We start from the raw sequence: 22,825 nt of genomic DNA, 5'->3' as shown, positions 1-22,825 counted from the left end.
AAGAAAGAAAGAGAGAGAGAGAGAGAGAGAGAGAGAGAGAGAGAGAGAGAGAGAGAGAGAGAGAGAGAGAAGGATATATAAAGAAAAACATAGAAGTTAAAAAAGAAAGAAAGAAAGAAAGAAAGAAAGAAAGAAAGAAAGAAAGAAAGAAAGAAAGAAAGAAAGAAAGAAAGAAAGAAAGAAAGAAAGTCAGAGAGAGAGATATAAGGATATAGAAAGAAAGAAAGAAAGAAAGAAAGAAAGAAAGAAAGAAAGAAAGAAAGAAAGAAAGAAAGAAAGAAAGAAAGAAAGAAAGAAAGAAAGAAAGAAAAAAAGAAAGAAAGAAAGAAAGAAAGAAAGAAATATTTTTTTTTTATTTTTAAAAAAGACCTTTATTACCAAAGTTCAGGACATACAACAGCAACTGGTAAAAAGGTTCAATTTAAGTCAATGCAGAAAAAAATAAAAATAAAAAAATAAAAAAATAAAAATAAAAATAGATTAAAAAGTAATTCACGCAAAAAAGCGTCAAAGACATCTGATACATTTTGTTTTTAAGACATGCTCAGTGCAAAATGCAGTTCATCATTTAAAACCGAGCAGAGTGCATCTTTATTGCACCAAGTTTACCGTCTTTTTGTAAAAGTGAAAGTCCACTAGAATCCTGGACTTCATCATTGCTGCTGCCACCAATTTTGGCTGCCTCTACGTTCTATCTTATTTCTGCGGCTGATGTAAATGCCCATCTTCGCCTGGCCCACAACAAAGTTTAAAAGTTGACATTCCTCTTGCCTCCTCTGAGTGTACTTCACTCCCAGGATAAAAGTTTGAACCGAGAAGGATCTGTCAAAAGCACTAAAAACAGTCTGTAAAAGAGTAAAAAGTGGATTCAGTCTGGGACACTGAGTAAAAGCATGAAATATCGTCTCTCTCTGGAGACAAAACGGACACTCATGACTCGACTATGGACACAGAACCGAGACAGAGGCATTAACAGCAATGATTCCGTGCAGGATTCTCCACTGTATGTCTCCAGTTCTTTTCGTTAATGGTGGCTTGTAGAGTGTTCTCCACTGTGGTCACTCTTCCTCCCCCAGCCCGAGGACAGAGCGCCACGGTGTGTCAACTCTACCATTGAGACTTTTCTTGTTAAAAACCACAACACAAGCTTTATAAAACAATTTCCCAGAGACAATGTAGAAGTCCATACCCGTGACATTCTTACAGTCTAAAAAATGACCAGAAATAACAAGAAAGAAAGAAAGAAAGAAAGAAAGAAAGAAAGAAAGAAAGAAAGAAAGAAAGAAAGAAAGAAAAAAAGAAAGAAAGAAGGAAAGAAAGAAAGAAGGTATCAGGGACAAAAACAATCATATGGTGCTTATCAGGTCTTCTAACTGGTTAAATACATCACATGGCATATTCTACACATTCTTATGAGTTTAATTCCAACATGGAGAAACCATGTGTGAAAAACTAAGTACACCTTTACTGCTTACAGTGCACTTTAATTGTCTTTAATTAATGAATCATCGGAAAGTGTGACCAAATCTATAAAACCACAATTTTAACAATTTACTGGTCTGGGGTAATTCAGTTGTGTTTAAAACAATGCCATGGAGAACAGGTAAAGCTCTGTAGAGATGCTTTGGGACAAATTCTATTGTTAAACAAACATGCTATACTAATAAAACAGACCTGATTTTAATATGTCATGAAATAACTTGTAATTAATCATAACTTAACCGTGCATTTGTATTTGTTCTAAATGTATCCTAAATTAATACTTTTGGAGGTTTTAATACTCTAACATGGGGATGGACAAATATGAATGCAAATGTATGTTTATTATTAGTGAAACAAAACTTAACGTAGAGCATAAAGACCAAATATTAATGTAAATGTTTTAAAATAATTATGATTTTTTTTATTTTATTTACAGAAATCAGAAGGACAACAAACAGAAATGTTGCTATGTTTCCACACGGAAAGTTTAAATTGCCGGATTTTTGGTCTGGGGAATAGCTATATAAGTCTCTGATCCATAACCACAGTAGATGGCAGTAATACTTTACTTAAGATTGCGAAGCACTAATAAAGAAGAAGAAGAAGAAAAAGATAAAGAAGAATCATGGCGTGTTTATTTGGTGTTTGATTTGAGACTTGGCGCATCAGTAACAATGTTTATTAATTAAAAATAATATTTCGTTGAAGTAAACTTTTACAAATATTTAAGTAAAGAAAGGATGTTGTGAATAAATGTGTTGCGTTGGAAGTTTTAATTTCGCCTCTTTTATATTACTTTATTGATATTTTTTATAAAAATGGTGAAACTGAAATGCACGCTGCAGTAATTGCGTGTTAATAAAATGTGTGCCTTTAAATAGAATTTGCGTTAATGCATTATAAACAAAAAAAAAACTATATATATATATATATATATATATAATTAATTATTTATTTGGTAATTTTTTTCTTCAATTAAAGTATTATTATATTTATTAATTGGTTAATTTTTTGTATTTAATTTTTTGCTTTATATATATATATATATATATATATATATGTGTGTATCAAAGGTACCTATTTTATTAACCTGATCACACACACTGTATTAAGTCCATGTTTAATTTTGCATAATTTTTCTGTAGAGTGGACAGAGTCCTGTGCTTCTGACAGCAGGTTGTAAATTCAAACCCCAGGATTGTCACTACGATAAAGTCTTGCCATGGCAGTGGATCAGAAAAACGGTCCGGGTAGAAAAAATTCAAGAAAAAAATCAGCCGTGATCCAAAAGGAGACAACATAATTATGCCGTGAGGGAAAGATTCGAGAGATTCTGGGCATACACACATCCTCAGTCTGACTATAAATATGGTTCATACAACACCAGTGGAGATGTTTCGGGAGCTAACACACTGCGTTAATCTGTCCACACGGCTTATGCTTCATCTGACTTCCAAATACAATCTGCTGAACAACACAGAAAACAAACTGAGGAGACGCCAGCTCCTTACTGCCTTGGGCCAGACTTGGCAGAGGTGAAAGCCAGAACATCTACAAAGCACCGAGGAACACCTTTGAGTGTAGTCCCATTATGGGCTATAATTTGAATTCAGGGACTTGTAAGTACTCGGTCATGATTGGAGCAAATCTTCAATGGCCCACTATTACCAGTAGAGGAGTGGGGTGGAGATCAAACCAGTCCTCCACTTACCAATTAATTTCTTTAAGCACAACAGTGTTGATGTGCCACATTTAATTTAAACAGGACAGATGCACACCATGCGGTTGACTTGTTCTCTCCATTCTCACCATTTCCACCCCATTCACTGAAGATGACCACCGCGATAAAGTGTTTATGAGCAAACCAATGGACTAAACAGACTAAACAAGCTGGCTAATGTTTAAGAAATCCACAGAGAAGTGTTTAATTTTTTTTCATGGTGTTGCCTTCAATGGCTTGGAATGGAGGCTGGTTCTTAGTTCATATTACTTCCTGTTCAAGTCTGGATTCTCGAAGATGTTGAATTTTTACATGCTTCAGATACATGATTTGAATAAAGTATATGGAGAAAAGTTTGTCGGCACATGACCATAAGATTTGTGTGTGCTATTGGTGTCCACTCACCATTTGCTCTCGTAGTAACCTCCACTCTTCTGGGAATATGTTTCACTTAATTTTGCTAGAGATTCATGGAGATTCACACCACAAGGGTGTTAGTAAATCAGGTATTGATGTAGGTGAGATGAGGAAGCCTGGGGTGCAGTCAGCAAAGGTGTTCAATAGGGTTGAGCTCTATAGCAGGATATCTAGCAGTCCAACCCATGTAAGGTACATCTTCATGGAGTTCACAGGGGCATTGTCATGCTGAAACAGGTTTGGCTCTCCTAGTTCAATTGAATGATCAAAATCATGATACCACATCCAAAGGCATCTGATATATTTCTGTGCCTCAAACTTTGTGGTAACAGTCATGGAAAGAACCACATATGGCTGGAAAAGTCAAGTGGCCAATAACTGTTCAATCAGAATACAGAAAGTAATTCAGTAAGATAGATTTATAGATTTTTACTTAAATTCTTCACTTTAACAAAGAGCATTTGTCTTAAAAGCAACAGCTTAGGGGTTGAAATCTCAGCAGTGCCTTTAGAGATTTTGATGACTCATCCAGTTAAGGTCCTGGACTACTGATTGGAAGGTTAGGAGTTACAATTTCAGAAGTGCCAAGCTGCCACTGTTGGGCCTCTGAGCAACAACTTTACAACTCTGTGTTCCAAAGGCACTGTAGTGTGCTGACCCTGCATGATAAACCCAGCTGCCTAGCAGGCATGTGTGAAGAAAAAGATTTTGTTTTCTGCCTGTAGGATTTTGGCTAGGGATCATACAAGAGAGCCTGAAAAGAAACAAAAGAACATCTGCATTGCAAAAAAAAAAGATAAAAAAAAGATGAGATAAACAGTGGCATAATGAGAATGAGGTACAATCAAAAGTAGTGTGACTTTTTCAGCCACAAATGGTTCTTCCCCAATTCCCACAAAGTTGGAGGCAAAGCAAGAAACACTGCCATCCTCTCTGGGCCAAAGCTCATTTAAAATGTACTGAGTGGAAAACAAATCAAATTTTATATTTCCTTTTGGAATCCAAAGACACTAAAATTCTCCAGACTAAAGAGGAGAGGGACCATCTGGCTAATTATCAGCACTCAGATCAAAAAGCCACATTTCTGATTGTATGGGAGTTCATTAGTGCCTGTGGAATGGGCAGCTTGCAGAGTTGGAAAGGCTCCATCAATGCTGAACAGTATATACTGTACTTCAATCAAATAAACATCTTTATTTGGGAAAGCCTTGCAATTTTTGAGCAAGACAATGCTAACTGCATACTGCATCTATTACAATAGAATGACTTTGTATTTAAAGAGTCTGGGTGCTGTACTGGTCTGCCTGCAGTCTAGACCTTTCACCATTAAAACATTTGGCGTCTCATGAAATGAAAAGCACAACAAAGGACACCCAGGACTGTTGAGCAGCTAGAATCCTGTATCAGCCACATGTGGGACACATTCCTTTCTCAAAACTTTAGCAACTAGTCTTCTCAGTTCCCTGATGTATATGAACAGAAGACTTGTTGACAGTGGAAAACATGGCCCTGTCCCAACATTTTTGAGACGTGTTGCAGCCATCAAATTCTAAATTACGTTAGTTTTTCCATTAAAATGGTATATATTCTCAGTTTATTTGTTTTATTGTGAATAGAATAAAAAGGTGTGAGATTTTCATTGCATTCTGTTTTTCTGGAATTGGGGTTGTATTTAACCAAAACGTAGTCAGAAAAAAAAACAGCAAAAAACCCCTTTTTACTCCTGTGCTATAGTTTCAAACAGATCTTCCTTTTCAAAAGCTTTTCATCATGCACATATCTTTGTTTTCAGCGATCACCAGTGGCGGAAAACAAATCACTTCCTCGGCTAAACAACGAAACTAAACGGAATGATGTGTAAGTGGGAGCTTGATGTGTTGTTGATTATCGCCGGATTGTTATTCCGAAGGCAGGTGAACAATAGATGAACGTTTTGGCTCTCATCCAGGTGGCACATTAGCTTTCAGGATGTGTTCATCTGCTTTTGAAAAGCACACCACCGCTGGGTGTACTCTAATGCATGCTCCATTTTGTCTAAACTTGCCAGGCCCTCATTTATCAACCTTTCATCAAACAGGATCTAAACAGTTTGGTACGCATAACGATTTTGTCCTGTAGGCACAAATTGGGATACAGCAAATGTGTGTACACTTATACTATGCTAAAATTGCTTGCAAAGAAGCTCAATAAATACCCTTAAACCTAACATGCTATAACTGTAGTTGCAAGGGAAATAACATCTATTGAATAAGCCATATGAAATTTGCTGTTATGAGAAAATATATATCAGGATGATGTGATGCAGCACCAAGAGATTATATGGACAATATAAGGCAAAATTTAGCAAATGTTTTTGGACATTTGACTTGTACAGCTATATGTGGTTCTTCTCAATACTGTTACCACAAAGCTAAACTTCCTTTTTCGGCTTCTCCCATTAGGGGTTGCCACAGCGGATCCTCCGCATGTTTGATTTGGCACATGTTTTTACTCTGGATGCCCTTCCTAACACAACCCTCCACTATTTATCCGGGTTTGGGCTTGGCACTAAGAGTGGCTGGGGTTGGTTCCCTGACCAGGGATCGAACCCGGGCTGCAGCAGTGAGAGCGCCGCATCCTAACCAGTAGACCACCAGGAGACCTACTGTTACCACAAAGCTGGAGGCACAAAATCACACAATATGTCTTTGGATAAAGGGGGGTGGTAAAGGTAAAGAGGCTTATGGTAGCTGGTAGCTCAGTGGTTAAGGCTCTGGGTTACTGATTCGGAGGGTCAAGTGTTCAAGCCCTGGTACAGCACAGTGACAATTATACTGTGTGTACCACAGTGATGCTAAAAAGCTGAGAGTGCAGGGTCAGCACCTTTGGAACACAGGTTTAAGGGTCTTGCTCAAGGTGCCCAAACGTGGCAATTTGGCGATACCAGGGCTTGAACCCCAGACCTCTGATCAGAAACCAAGGGCCCCTATTGCATTTCCCCTCCATATGAACTAGAAGACCTGAATCTGTTCCATCAAGACAATGTTCCTGTGCACAAAGCCAGCTCCATGAACATATGGTTTGAATGGTTTGGAGTAAAAGATCCTAAATGAGCTCTGACATCAAGCCTGTTGATCACCTTTAGAAAGAATGTGAACTTTACTAACATCCTTGTGACTAAATGAATCTCCACAAGCTCACTCCAAAATCTAGTGGAACATCTGATAAGAATTCATTTTGTTTCTAGGTACACAGACACATTTAGTTAGGCTCAATATCATTTAATAGTCTATACAGTAATGTTAAATATTGACTAATTATCTCCCTGTGTCTAATTGTCTTTTGGGTGAAAGTCGTAAATCAGTGGCGGGGTATGAAGGTAAACTCGTGACGCTCATCCACTTCCTGCTCTATTCATTTCCTCGGTTATTAATACGCAGCACGGGTGCAGTCGATCATGCAACGGGGAGATGCGAGTGGGTGGATGTGTGAGAGTGAAAAGTGTTATATGACACAATCCGCACACACACAGGCAAGACTCGGCAGCTTTGCTGTTCCCGGGAAAGGTGACGCAAGTCTTCAACAAGTCCGTATGTAAACACGGCTCGCTGGAAATACACGAGGTGACGCAGGGGAAACAGGGATCCCACGCTAGAACAGACGGCAGAGTGAACACGGTTGCAATTCTTCGGTGGCAATTAACCTTGACCATTATTACGCATCTGATGCACACAAAGCTTACTTTCGTTACTGCACAGGTGACAGGTTCCTCCGAGACAGCATGGCCATCTCCTAAAAAGGTTTCGATATAAAAAGAGAGTAAAGAAGCAGAAAAAAGAGAGAAAGAGTGAATGAGTGCATAGACACCACTATAAATCCTTCTACTTTAACAACACTGACCTTTGCGTTATGCGTTTTTTCTTGCTGCGAATGTTTGTACGTCTACATTATCTGGTTTTTATCTGCATATATTTTCATTTAGACTCGTTTTTACAATTTATTGCCGATCAATCCTGCTCTTTTTAATAGACGTATTTCTTGCATTCTTTTTTCACAAATAATTACCACCCTGTAACCTTTCAATACAGGATTCTAGAGTTTATAGTTATATTTACTTGAAACTGTTACACTATACAATGACATGTCTGTGAATCCTCCCAGCAGTATATGACATCAATTACAAAGAACATAAAGGAATAAAAAGATGTCAATTACAATGCATAAAAAAAACCTGCTGGAAATTCAGTATGACCTTTCAGTATTTTCATGACTTATTCAGTATGGAGTTTAACATACTATGGTTAAAAAAAAGGGAGTTTTCTTGAATTTTCATTATTGATCAGAATAAGGAAAGAAGTATGATACACTATATTCCCAAAAGTATTGGGTCACATGGTCATAAGTTTGGTATGTGATTTCTGAGCATCGCATTCCACATTTAGTCCCAATTTGCTCTTATAATTCCCTCCACTCTTCTGGGAAGATGTTCCACTAGATTTTGGAGTGTGCTTATGGATTTTTGTGTTCATCAGCCGCCACAAGGGTGTTATGAAAGGCAGGTACTGATGTAGGTGAGGTGAGGAGGCCTGGGGTGCAGTCAGCATTCACATTCATCCCAAAGTTGTTCGGTAGGAATGAGATCAGAGCTTTATAGCAGCAAGATCTTCATCTCCAAAGTATGTAAACCAGATATTCAAGGAGCTCACTTTGTGCACAGGGGCATTACCATGCTGGAACAGGTTTTGGGTTTCCAAGTGAACGCAAAATTTTATTACAGCGCCATCTAAAGATGAACTTTACAATTGAGTGCCTACAGTTTTGTGGTAACAGTTTGGAAAAAGAACCACATGTGGCAAAAAAGTTAATGTGACCCAATACTTTTGGCAATATAGTGTAAGTTGATTTATAAGAATAGGGTGATTATTTTGAAAAAAATTGAGCCAGGCTTGTAAAAGAAAGAAAAGATAAAGTTAGTACGGACATATATAATCTGCAGATCAATTAATTTAAAGACATTGAGAGAGCAGAGTGGTCTGGTGTGAGGTGGATAAAGAGAAAGAGGTGATGAAAGTACACGGAGAGGCAGAAGAAGATCAACAAACAGACTCGCAGTGCGTCTGCGTCACATGGGTCTGAAACCGAGCCATCCAGTCAAAAGATTGATGCAATCAGGAGGTGTCGTTATTGATGGATGATGTCATTACCCAGCAGGCAGTCTAAAGTGGCATCATTATCACATCAAGCTGTCATGGAAGAGGGAGGAATTGAGGTAAAAAGCCAAAACAGCACAATTTTTTGCAAGTGAAATGAAACCCTTACTTCTTGTAAAAGATTGAATTTTTACTTTCTTATTCTTTTTAATTACATTTTCCAAAAAAAATGACTAAAGTGTAGCCTTTTAAAACAGTACAACAATACACTACATTTCTGCCATTTAAATGCGATGTTCTCACGAGGGACCTTTTCCGAATATTTATTTATGCAAATGAGTCTTCTTCAAAATAAATGCACATTAAGTCACATATTTACTTTGAATGTTGTTAGAATAAGGTGCAGGTGCAGGTGATGACACTCTCATTATAAGGACCCCACCAGATCAGGTAATTGTTCTTGTTTAATCTAAACAAATGGCATTTCTTAAAATATGAAATCTTAAAGGTAAATCCAACTTAACTTTAGAGTTTGTCTTCCTCAATAATTATGGACAGAAAATACTTGTATGCTAATCTGATGAATTGCAGGAAAATTTCAAACAACATTACCAAAAAACCCTACAATGCCATCTTTTGATTATATTTTGGCCAATAATCAGATCATGAGACCCTACAGCATCCAGTGAAGATAACGGAGAAGATCCTTGTTGTCTCTCTTCCCTTCATCCCAAGCATTTATACCACACTCTGCATCCACAATGGCACACCTAGAATTTCATCTTTTTTTTAATAGACACATACATGTTTCTTTTTTCTATGCATCAAATTACACAGATAAACACTATGAAGATTTACTTTAACCAAACAAATCAATAAACGTCAAGATGTTCCACTTTATTTTCCATGAAAATCTGTCTTTAGCTTGAATAACAGCTTTACACACTCTTGGCATCCGATCAGTTCGTTTCTCCGAACGTTCAGCTGAAATACTTTTCTGTGCTTCTTGCAAAACTTGTAAAATAAGTGTTCTTCCTTACTAGTTGAAGATTTCTTTCTTGTGATCCAGTTCATCCCTGAGTAGTTCAATAGGACCAGGTTCATTGGACCTCCTGGAGTGTTTAAAGGCTCTGGCATGGAGAAGCTGATGCTGGATCTGTGATGATCACAAATGCTGAGCTTATAAAACTAGGAGCTACTGACCATATAGACTGTATAAGACTGCAGAAAGAACATCACTTATAATCTTATACTCCAGTAATCATGTTAGTTCTCACTCTCCAGTGTTCTGTATTGTGGAAAGATTTATGATCAAACTCTTGATGTCACCCAAATGAGGATGGGTTCCGCTTTTGAGTCTGGTTCCTCTCAAGGTTTCTTCCTCATTACATCTAAGGGAGTTTTTCCTTTCCACAGTCGCCATGGCTGCTCATCAGGGATAAATACACACCGTTCACCTTCACTGTTGATTTGTGTAAAGCTGCTTTGAGACAATGTCTGTTGTGAAAAGCGCAATAGAAATAAACTTGACTTGACTTCAATAGGATTTAGGTGCGGTGACTAGGCAGGTCGTTCCATGATAGATATCAGTTCAGATGACTGTTTGCTCTCTAAATACATCTTTAAAAATAAAATTGGACATGTAATGTTATATGGTGAAGATGGATCCAAACCGACACAGTCCAGACAGAATTGCATGGTGTTGAAGTATGGAACCATGTTAGTTCATTTTTCCTTCCAGCCAGAATAAGTCTCCAAAACAATTCCATACCATTAAGCTTTCACCTCCATATTTGACTGTGGGGGTGAGGCAGTCAGTCAGTTCTTCATCTTAAAGACACTTTTCTTTTGGAGGCAAAAATGGCATATTTGAATTCATCTCCCTATAGAACTTTCTTCCAGTCATTCATTGTCCAATTCTTGTGTTAAAAACCATAAAGACTAAGTGTATTCAAACTTTTAAAAGGAACTGTCCAAATAACTGTGGACATGATAATTAGGTGTCCATAAACCTTCGTCTGTATAGCTTATATTTGTATTTTGATAGAAAAAGTACTTGTGTGAGCCATAATTTGTTCTTTCTAGCAAACGAAAAGTGCACAATTTACTAAAGCAAGCACAAACATTTGTAGAAGAGCGTTTCCTGCGACAAGAGCTTTTGCAAGTAATTGCACTCATTCGTCAAATGACGCACACACACGAAAAAAAAAAACACAAAAAAGAAACGAGGATGCGCTAAAGAAACATGGTCTATTTTCTGAATGCCACTGGACTCCAAGAATGCAAAAGTAGACATGGAACAAATGTTAATAGGGAATTGAAAATCCCAACTGCCAAAGCATTTAAAATGACCAGCATTGCCAAGAATACACTTGTGTACAAGAAACATTAGCAGTGGAGGACTGTATGACAAGCACTTAAGTAAAATGAATGGTTATTTATAAGTGTATTTATGTCGGGTTTTTAACTAAAGGAAGATAAAATGTATATGAAATAAGCTCTCTGTAACTGAAATGAATTAAAACACATAGGCGTCATTGCCGATCTCAAAATGTGAGATTTCTTTATGTTGCATTTAAATCAGTGACCTTCTACACTCCTTATGTACGAAACTAGCTGTATTAAATACAATAATTTCTTTCTTATAAGCATCTTTTCTGCATTTCCCTGTACTTGTTCTCTGCACAATGACAAAGTTGTATCGAATCTAATCAGATCTAATCTAATTTTCAATCCAAAATATAACAATAAACATAACATTTCATAGAGATAGGAAAATAAACCTGAATCAAAGGCGAGTGTTACAAATGTCACTGCCAATGTCACCAAAATCAAAGAACACAAACATGAATAAAAGAACAAAAATAAAAAAATTGGAGTAAATGATTCGTTTTAACTGGACATGCTGAACAGATATTCACCATAAAGGATAAAGAGCTGTAATACTGTCTAATGTTCATGCACGTTTGACCATCACACTCATATGCCCTTGTTGAACATAACATTTCAGATGCTTTTACTCTATAAGACAAGACTTCTGAAAATCACATATACTTTACTACAACATGGATGATTAGCATTTCTTCCGAAAATGAATTGAGTGATTTAGTTAGCTCTTGAAGTACGACAGTGACATTAATTATTAAACTACTTGATATCTGTCAAAACAGTTTGACCTAGGCATAATTAATAAATAAATGCCAAATCTGTCAAAACAGATAAACTTTGACATGCTGCTCTGTCACTTATCAACAGCCTGGAGAAAGGGGGAGGTGGGTAGAGGGTAGCAAGAGGGTAGGGGTGGAAATGAGGAAGTCAGGTGGATGAAAGAAAAGAGTGAGTTATAGAGAAGGTGCAAGCTGGAGTAGGTGAAGGGGGATTGGGGATTAGGTTTGGGAAGGTGAAAGGTCATTGTAGAGTAGGTTATGTTAGGTGGAATAAAGTGGAAGGTAGAAAGAGGAGTTGGATAGTTGGTTAAAGGTGGATAGAGAGAAAGTGAACTCTCTATATTAAATAAAGGGTAGAATTTTAATGTAGTTTTATTTGTAGAGTTTTTAACAGTTTTACAAGGAAAACAGGGTTATGAAGTTTGAATATTTGTGTTCTAATTGTGGCAAAATGATATAGTAACTCAAATAACAACTTGTTACATCTATAATAAACAGAAACGCATGTCACAACAAGTCAAACCTAATGGCTAATGGACTACACAAGCAGATAAATACATCTGATTAATCCAAAAAATCTATTTATTTTTATTTATAGAGAAAATCACCTAGAGATGGTATGAGGATCCTGTGAGGAACCACACTCTTAATGGAACCTCCATCTGGGTGGCACAGATTGTCCATTAATTACAGTTACATCATTGTTGAAGGCCAAGTGATGGGTGCTAAATGCAGAACTGGTTATACAAATTTTGGGCCTGAACCCATTGGAGCAGACTGTTTATTATATAACTATATTAATTGTCCAGATCCATTCTTAAAGTTCTTGAGGTGTTTAGTAATTTCATATATCTTTCAGCTGTTCTTGTGGAACCATCCTCAGCTGCACAAAGAGAAGTTTGTGAAAATTCTCTGTGCAGAGAAACTTCTGTGATTGGAGGGTAGGTTAATGGAAAAAGGTGGTAGGTGGAGGGTAGGTGAAAGGTATGTAAATAAAGGGCAAGTGGACGTACTGTAGGTGGAGGTGTGTGGGGGTAGGTGAAGAGTTGGTAGAAGGGAGGTGAAGGTCGGTAAATGGTAGGTGGGCAGTATATGTGGTTGGTAGAGGGTTCATGGAAGGTCAGTGGAGGTTACGTGGTATGGTAATGAAGGGTAGGTTAAGAATAAGTGGACAGTAGGTGAATGATAATTGAAGAGTAGACAGAGGGTTGGTGGTGTGGATTGACTTGATGCACCACATCCACTGTAGATACAAGGTAAGACTTTAAAACATTGCTGTAGTGAAATCAGTATTCTATGATATCAGTGCTTCATCATCTACCTTTAATTCCTTGCATGTCTGTTTGCTTTTTTGTAACAGGAAGATCAGAGTAAGTAAGAAAATGCTGCAACCACATACAGTACATTAGCTCATAGATCAGAGTTACTGCAGACACATTTATATAAAAAAAGGATCAACTTTGTCTTGTTCTGGAGGTCTTACACCAATCTACTGCTGCTTTATTTGGAATTTTAATGCTCTGCTTTAGGGTAAATGATCCAATAAAAAAAAGTGCTTTATAGGAAAACAAGTGTGTGAAAGCTCATTTGTTTAAAATGAGCTCAACACAGCACTTTTATTCCCATCACATATTCATTCAGGGCAAAATGGTTCTTCTGTCATCTGCAGGGTCAGTATAAAGAGAGAGAGAGAGAGAGAGATAGAGAGAAAGAGAGAGAGAGAGAGAGAGAGAGAGAGAGAGAGAAAGAGAGAGAGATTAAAAATATTACCCAGGCTTCACCCACAAGCCAAAATGGATACTTCCCCATGAGTCTGCATTATTTTAAGTCAGTTTTCATTCAATAGGACATATCTGTTTAAAACATCTTTCCAGGTACTGCAGGAGATATGTTATCAGCCGGGCAGCTTTTCAGATTATCTCCATGACCTTGCACTGAAAAAGGGGCCATTTTCATGTTCGCCTCAAGACTTAACAAGCTTCAGAAAGCGACAGAATAAACTAAAATAATAAATGGTGCGTTTCAGGATTGCTTGTATGCATTATCTCTAAATGTCACCCCTTTCCATGTATTTGCATATTACAATCCTGTTGCACTTTCAAACCAAAACTTGGGCATGTCCTTAGTCTTTAATGAGACAATTGAGGGGATGTCCTGTAAATTTGCAGCTGTCAGCATTTACAACTAAAAGATCCTAGTGAGTAAAAAATAAATCAAATTTTGTCACTGAATATAGACCCAAATACTTGGGCTTATGCAACTATAATGTTCAAATGTACTCAACCCTTATTTTGAACTCTGACATCCAACAGGGCTGCATGCTGAGTCTGCTGTTTACTCATTTACAGAATTTGTTCTGTGGTTCTGTAAACAGATTAATCAAAATTTTTATTTCTTTTTGGAATCGAAAAGATAATTGGAATCATCCCCTGGACTAAAGAGGATAGGGACCATCTGGCTTGTTATCAGCATGCAGTTTAAGAATATGCATGTGTGAAGGGATACATAAATGAAAATTCATAGCATTTCCGGGTATATACAGTGAGGAAAATAAGTATTTGAACACCCAGCTATTTTGCAAGTTCTCCCACTTAGAAATCATAGGGGTGTCTGAAATTGTCATCGTAGGTGCATGTCCACTGTGAGAGAAATAATCTAAAAAAAAAAATCCAAAAATCACAATATTGCAACTGTTAGTCTGCCTTTAAAATATCCACCTCCACTACATTTATTATCCTGAATTAGATGCACCTGTTTGAGGTCGTTAGCTGCATAAAGACACCTGTCCACCCCATACAATCAGTAAGAATCCACTACTAACATGGCCAAGACCAAAGAGCTGTCCAAAGACACTAGAGACGAAATTGTACACCTCCACAAGGCTGGAAAGGGCTACGGGGAAATTGCCAAGCAGCTTTGTGAAAAAAGGTCCACTGTTGGAGCAATCATTAGAAAATGGAAGAAGCTAAACATGACTGTCAATCTCCCTTGGACTGGGGCTCCATGCAAGATCTCACCTCGTGGGGTCTCAATGATCCTAAGGCTGAGAAATCAGCCCAGAACTACACAGGAGGAGCTGGTCAATGACCTGAAAAAAGCAGGGACCACTGTTTCCAAGGTTACTGTTGGTAATACACTAAGACGTCATGGTTTGAAATCATGCATGGCACGGAAAGTTCCACTGGGAGAACTTGCAAAAAAGCAGGGTGTTCAAATACATATTTTCCTCACTGTATATACAGTGGAACCCACTTATCTCGACCTCGGTTAACTCGACAACCCTATTAAGTCGACTAAAACTATTAAGTTTTTGAAGTGAAACCGCCAAATTCTCGCTTTGTCTAAGCATTTTTTAATCGGTTATGTCGATTATGTTTTTATGTCGCCGAACCCTGATATCTCGAGCACAAGGGGGAAAAAATTTGCCATTTAACGTCAGTTATGTCGATCAGCGCTGTGCAGCCGCAGAAGAACTCGCGAAAGTGGCGGAAAAATCAAGCCTTACAGATGCTACAGGTGTTGTATTGTATACTGGTGACTCTCTGCTGTTAGTTAGTTATGCCTTTTGTTGTTAAATGTTATGCAATGAACGGGAGCCATAAATCACTTAGAAATCATGGAGGGGTCTGAAATTGTCATCGTAGGTGCATGTCTACTGTGGGAGACATAATCTAAAAAAAAAAACAATCCAGAAAACACAATGTATGATTTTTTAACTATTTATTTGTATGATACAGCGGCAAATAAGTATTTGAACACCTGAGAAAGTCAATGTTAATATTTGGATATATGTACAGTAGCCTTTGTTTGCAATTACAGAGATCAAATTTTTCCTGTAGTTTTTCACCAGGTTTGCACACACTGCAGGAGGGATTTTGGCCCACTCCTCCACACAGATCTTCTCTAGATCAGTCAGGTTTCTGGCCTGTCGCTGAGAAACACGGAGTTTGAGATCCCTCCAAAGATTCTCTATTGGGTTTAGGTCTGGAGACTGGCTAGGCCAGGCCAGAACCTTGATATGCTTCTTACAGAGACACTCCTTGGTTATCCTGGCTGTGTGCTTCAGGTCATTGTCATGTTGGAAGACCCAGCCTCGACCCATCTTCAATGCTCTAACTGAGGGAAGGAGGTTGTTCCCCAAAATCTCGCAATACATGGCCCCGGTCATCCTCTGCTTAATACAGTGCAGTCGCCCTGTCCCATGTGCAGATAAACACCCCCAAAGCATGATGCTACAACCCCCATGCTTCACAGTAGGGATGGTGTTCTTGGGATGGTACTCATCATTCTTCTTCCTCCAAACACGTTTAGTGGAATTATGACCCAAAAGTTCTATTTTGGTCTCATCTGACCACATTACTTTATCCCATGACTCCTCTGGATCATCCAAATGGTCATTGGCAAACTTAAGACGTGCCTGGACATGTGCTGGTTTAAGCAGGGAAACCTTCCGTACCATGCATGATTTTAAACCATGACGTCTTAGTGTATTACCAACAGTAACCTTGGAAACGGTGGTCCCAGCTCTTTTCAGGTCATTGACCAGCTCTTCCTGTGTAGTTCTGGGCTGATTTCTCACCTTCCTTAGGATCATTAAGACCCCACGAGGTGAGATCTTGCATAGAGCCCCAGTCTGAGGGAGATTGACAGTCATGTTTAGCTTCTTCCATTTTCTAGTGATTGCTCCAACAGTGGATCTTTTTTCACCAAGCTGCTTGGCAATTTCCCCGTAGCCCTTTCCAGCCTTGTGGAGGTGTACAATTTTGTCTCTAGTGTCTTTGGACAGCTCTTTGGTCTTGGCCATGTTAGTAGTTGGATTCTTACTGATTGTATGGGGTGGACAGGTGTCTTTATGCAGCTAACGACCTCAAACAGGTGCATCTAATTTAGGATAATAAATGTAGTGGAGGTGGACATTTTAAAGGCAGACTAACAGGTCTTTAATGGGTCAGAATTCTAGCTGATAGACAGGTGTTCAAATACTTATTTGCAGCTGTATCATACAAATAAATAGTTTTAAAATCATACATTGTGATTTCTGGATTTTTTTTTTTTAGATTATGTCTCTCACAGTGGACATGCACCTACAATTTCAGACCCTTTTCTAAGTGGGAGAACTTGCAAAATAGCAGGGTGTTGAAATACTTATTTTCCTTACTGTATATATATATATATATATATATATATATATATATATATATATATATATATATATATATATATATATAAATTATTTTCAATGTATGTAAAGGCAGAGGTTTTTATGAACTAATTAGAGTGAAGTGTGAAAATGTGTGAAAAGCGATAGATAGAGCATGTTAAGAGATAGTGGAAAAATGGAGAGAAAATTAGAGAGAGAGAGAGAGAGAGAGAGAGAGAGAGAGAGAGAGCAGGCAAGGTCATGCAAAATGACACCACTTCCCCTGGGGATACTGCCTTGATGATTATAAAGCGAGTGATGCCAGGCAGATTTGACACGTCAATCATGTTGGCCCAGAGATTTAGAGACTCAAATAGAGGAAGCTGCACACAACTGAATAAAGCTGATGGAAAATATTCCTGGGCCAATAATATATTTCACATGTCACACAAATGGCCTGGGCTTCAATCGTTGGTCATTAAGAGTCAAGTCACAAAACAATGTGAAGGAGTCATATAATGATTGCATTTCTTCTTCTTACATTTACGCCATTTGGCAGACGCCCTCATCCAGGGCTACTTATAAGCGAGCAGTGGACGGTTAAGGGCCTTGCTCAAGGGACAGCAGTGGCAGTTGGTGGTGCTGGGATATGAATTTGTGATCCTCTTAACCAAAAGGCCAATGCCTTAACCACTGAGCTACCTCAACTTTTCATTTTTTTATGTTATTCCTTATTTTCTTCTTCTTTGTACTATTATTATACGACATTAGAGTGGGCAGTGTCCAATGGTTATTGGTTCTTTGCCTTGCATGTCTGGGTTGGGGTTTTTTAAATGTCGTCTCTGCACTCTGTGTGCAGAGTTTGCATGTCCTACATGTCTTCAAGGGCCTGAAACTTACTGGCATTTTAATTAAAATTCAATTTAATTAATTTCTATTTCTATAGCGCTTTTAACAATGGACATTGTCTTAAAGTGGTTATAAAAAAGCAGTCTTGAATTAGTGTATACGTTTGCTCCTTAGAATTGTCAATTTGTTCCTAATGAGTGAACCAGTGCTGACTGTTGCAAAGAAAAACTCCCTGAGATGGCATGAGGAAGAAACCTTGAGAGGAACCACACTCAAAAGGGAACCCATCCTCATCTTCAACACTGAATGTCTATTCATTACAGTTCCATCGTTGTTGAGCTGTGCAGTGATAAGCGATTAAATGCAATCTGGCTTCCTGAGCCCATTGTAGTAGGCTGTTGATATTAATTACGATCCAAATCCGTCCTCAAAGTTCTTGTGTTGCTCTGTAATTTTATGAATCTTTAGGCTGTTGATGTGAAACCATCAACAGCTGCACAGAGTGTCTCCAATTGAAGAGAACTCGATGCATCAGGCAGATCCAAAGAGAGGAAAGAAATTGGAACACTGATCACTGGTACCTCAGGAGCATGTTTAACTCGAGAAAAGAGAAATTTCCAAAATGTCCATACTGGATGTACAATCATATACATCCATACTGGATGTATATGATTGTATCCTCTGGTCAAATGTGAACCCTGTTCTGTTGCACTTGTGATCCTGTGATGGTAGAAAACAACTGAGAAATACAATAGGAGTTGTAGCTCAACACTGTCAAACTTCTGATCAGAAGGTTGTGAGTTTTAATTCCAGCATAACCAAGCTGCCACTATTGGGCCCTTGAGCAAAGTCTTTTTGTTGTGTAAATTAGATCGCTCTGGATAAAGGAGTCTGCCAAATGCTGTAAAAGTAGATGAAAATGGATGGATATGACTTGGCACGCTAGGGCAGCCTGTAGAACCATTTGAACACTTATTAAAGATGTAATAAAAAAATTCTTTGTCCTACCTGTAACTGCTTTGAAAAATCTTTCCTTCCAAAAGATAATAGAGATGCTTGAAACGCATACAAATAACATTTTTTATCACAGCTCAAATCAGATGTTCTCAAGATAAGCCTCAGACAGTATGAAGGATGTTTGATGTTCAGATTTCACCATGGCACTTAAACAGGAAGTGAGCGTGTATCTGACCAGTGCGTTGTCCAAACTTTCTCAGATACATTTTTGAAATCGTTAACATATAGAGTAAAAAAAAAACTCATTTAAAAGTGCTTGGACCCCTAAATAAGCTGTATGGAAGTAAACTGTGAATGCGTGTGATGTGTGAAGGAGGCGGGCGAATGGTTGCAGGGTATTCTGTTTTGTTGTTTATTGCCAGGTTTTTTTTTTGTTTCCACCAAGCATTTCTCAGCCAAAAAAGAAAAGCAAACAATCCAAACCCAAATTCTTTGCAGATCCTGCGCAAAGGTCTGTTCATATCATCCTGTGGAGGAAATACAGACGCGAGTAGATTGTCTTGGAAAAGCAGATCCAGGTGACGTCCTTTATGATTTTACCCATCAAGAAATTTTCCTGTAGAAATCCAGAGTTTCTCTGCACTGGTCAGTGAGCTGCTCGATGCTCGTATACTGACTCATAATTTTTTCTATTGATGGTGGCCTGCTACGATAATGTAAATCAGAGGTGAGCCACCTTGAAGGAATAAGGACACCCAACTGGCATAGAGACATCAGGACATCATCAGGATATCAAGTATATACAGTGAGGAAAATAAGTATTTGAACACCCTGCTATTTTGCAAGTTCTCCCACTTAGAAATCATGGAGGGGTCTGAAATTGTCATCGTAGGTGCATGTCCACTGTGAGGGACATCATCTAAAAAAAAAAATCCAGAAATCACAATATATGATTTTTAAACTATTTATTTGTATGATACAGCTGCAAATAAGTATTTGAACACTTGTCTATCAGCTAGAATTCTGACCCTCAAAGACCTGTTAGTCTGCCTTTAAAATATCCACCTCCACTACATTTATTATCCTAAATTAGAGGCACCTGTTTGAGGTCGTTAGCTGCATAAAGACACCTGTCCACCCCATACAATCAATAAGAATCCAACTACTAACATGGCCAAGACCAAAGAGCTGTCCAAAGACACTAGAGACAAAATTGTACACCTCCACAAGGCTGGAAAGGGCTACCGGGAAATTGCCAAGCAGCTTGGTGAAAAAAGGTCCACTGTTGGAGCAATCATTAGAAAATGGAAGAAACTAAACATGACTGTCAATCTCCCTCAGACTGGGGCTCCATGCAAGATCTCACCTCGTGGGGTCTCAATGATCCTAAGGAAGGCGAGAAATCAGCCCAGAACTACACGGGAGGAGCTGGTCAATGACCTGAAAAGAGCTGGGACCACCGTTTCCAAGGTTACTGTTGGTAATACACTAAGACGTCACGGTTTAAAATCATGCATGGCACGGAAGGTTCCCCTGCTTAAACCAGCACATGTCCAGGCACGTCTTAAGTTTGCCAATGACCATTTGGATGATCCAGAGGAGTCATGGGAGAAAGTTATGTGGTCAGATGAGACCAAAATAGAACTTTTGGGTCGTAATTCCACTAAACGTGTTTGGGGGAAGAAGAATGATGAGTACCATCCCAATAACACCATCATCATGCTTTGAGGGTGTTTTTCTGCACATGGGACAGGACGACTGCACTGTATTAAGGAGAGGATGACCGGGGCCATGTATTGCAAGATTTTTTGGGAACAACCTCCTTCTCTCAGTTAGAGCATTAAAGATGGGTCGAGGCTGGGTCTTCCAACATGACAATGACCCGAAGCACACAGCCAGGATAACCAAGGAGTGGTTCTTTAAGAAGCATATCAAGGTTTTGCCGTGGCCTAGCCAGTCTCCAGACCTAAACCATTGAATCTTTGGAGGGAGCTCAAACTCCGTGTTTCTCAGCGTCAGTGTTTCAAACCTGACTGATCTAAAGAAGATCTGTGTGGAGGAGTGGGCCAAAATCCCTCCTGCAGTGTGTAAACCTGGTGAAAAACTACAGGAAACGTTTGACCTCTGTAATTGCAAACAAAGGCTCCTGTACCAAATATTAACATTGACTTTCTCAGGTGTTCAAATACTTATTTGCAGCTGTATCATACAAATAAATAGTTAAAAAATCATACATTGTGATTCCTGGATATTTTTTTTTAGATTATGTCTCTCACAGTGGACATGCACCTACGATGACAATTTCAGACCCCTCCATGATTTCTAAGTGGGAGAACTTGCAAAATAGCAGCGTGTTCAAATCCTTATTTTCCTCACTGTACATGGCCACGTATGACGTCAAGACCAGCAGATATCAGAAGGTTTTCTTGATGTTTATTGTGGCCATAATAAAATTGTGCATGGTGTTATCAACTTCATTTTTATTTCTTTTTTTTCATCGATTTTTAAGAACGAGGTGGTAAATATGCCACGCCCTGCCTTTTTTTTGTCTGCCATAGGGATGGTAAGTTTGACCGATTCGCATCAGTGCCTCGGCATAAGCGTTAACGATGTGATGCATCGATTAAAAAAAATTTGCATCGGATACAAGTTGCCATAGTTTTTAACATATTTGCATCTGTAAAAAAAATAAATAATTATATATATTTATTAGTAGATGCGCATTACTTTTGTTTTTTAGAAAGTGACCAAATTTTAGAATTTCGATTTACATGGCAGAGGTAGAGTTGCATCTTCCTGGAGGCAGAACAGGAAAAGAACATTTGGTTTAATTTCCTCTTTTTTATTTATTTTTGCACTACAAAGGCATGCTTGTGGAAGGGGCCATGGGTTAGAAGTCAGATGGCGCTTAAGTAAATTGATGATTTGCTGTCTGTCTAAAGCAAAGAAATAAAAGTGAACTATCTGTACCATGTTAAATTGTATAGAATCCTATTTTTTCCATTGCATCGTATTGCATTGAATCGCATTCGTAGCTGCTTCATACGTGTCTTTAATGTATCGTATTGTTGCCTATGCATCGAGATGTGAATCTTATCGACCTCAGGTTTTGAAATGCACATTCCTAGTCTGCTACCTAAATGTCAATGTCTCTAGTTCACCATGTGACACCGAATGGTGCTAGCCAAATGGTGAGAAATGTAAAGCTTAACATGAGTAGTGAGTAGTGTGGCTTCTAAAAGATTAGATCTGTGGCTCTAAAAGATCTAAAAGTTCTAAAAGATGCGTCGGGTGGTGACGGACGTCGTTGTTTATGAACAAACGAGTCTTTAATGTGACTCAAAAGAACGAATAGTCTCGAAAAGTGATACGGTATTGTCTACTGGACGCGCATCAGCAAAGCATCGGAAAAATCTCTGTCGGTTATGAACAGTAATTGAGTAGTTAATCTCATGAGTCTTCTGGACCGTTTGTGCTTTTGTCACGTGATTAATAGACACTATGCAGTTTTTTTATATACATATAAATGATATATAGTTAAATTTGCTGTATGAAGACGTGTCGGGATCTGCGTATTAAAAATTTAACTCATTAAACTAAATGACTTTGTTTATTTGTTAACAAGATTTAACCAAGTCACTAAAATAATCCGATCTTTTAGTCACTAGTGTCAGGACCACGTCCATTAAATCTTTGTACCTGTGCCAATAGGTTCTTGCTTTTCTAAGTGTGTTCCAAACGCAGCATTCTGTCACCTATTGAAACAGCTTATAGGACACTTATTGAGGACAGTTGATATACTATGGATACAGTAAAACCGGACTATAAAGTAGTTTGAAAGTTATAAAAATTAGGCACTGTGCTGCCTCTGCTCATTTTCAGGCTTCAGCAGACAGATTCGTAACTGCCTAGAACCTTTATTAGCTTAGTCTGATCCCATGGGATGTATGTCTAACACTGACTG

At 38.3% G+C, this 22,825-nt stretch overlaps 2 long non-coding RNA genes across 2 annotated transcripts in view; one reads left to right on the top strand and one right to left on the bottom strand.

The window, feature by feature from the left end:
* LOC310729201 overlaps positions 1-344 on the top strand; it is a 680-nt gene extending 336 nt beyond the window's left edge. Inside the window, exon 2 of the long non-coding RNA XR_014534497.1 lies at positions 264-344. This is a non-coding gene — a long non-coding RNA (uncharacterized lncRNA). The remainder of the gene's footprint in view (positions 1-263) is intronic.
* The window catches only part of LOC310729215, a 110,357-nt gene that overhangs the window by 46,363 nt on the left and 41,169 nt on the right, over positions 1-22,825 (bottom strand). The gene's annotated exons all lie outside the window — the stretch shown is intronic.

The sequence above is a fragment of the Silurus aristotelis genome (assembly GCF_946808225.1).
Source record: "Silurus aristotelis genome assembly, chromosome: 7".
NCBI lineage: Eukaryota > Metazoa > Chordata > Actinopteri > Siluriformes > Siluridae > Silurus > Silurus aristotelis.
This window is presented reverse-complemented; position numbering and strand designations above follow the sequence as displayed.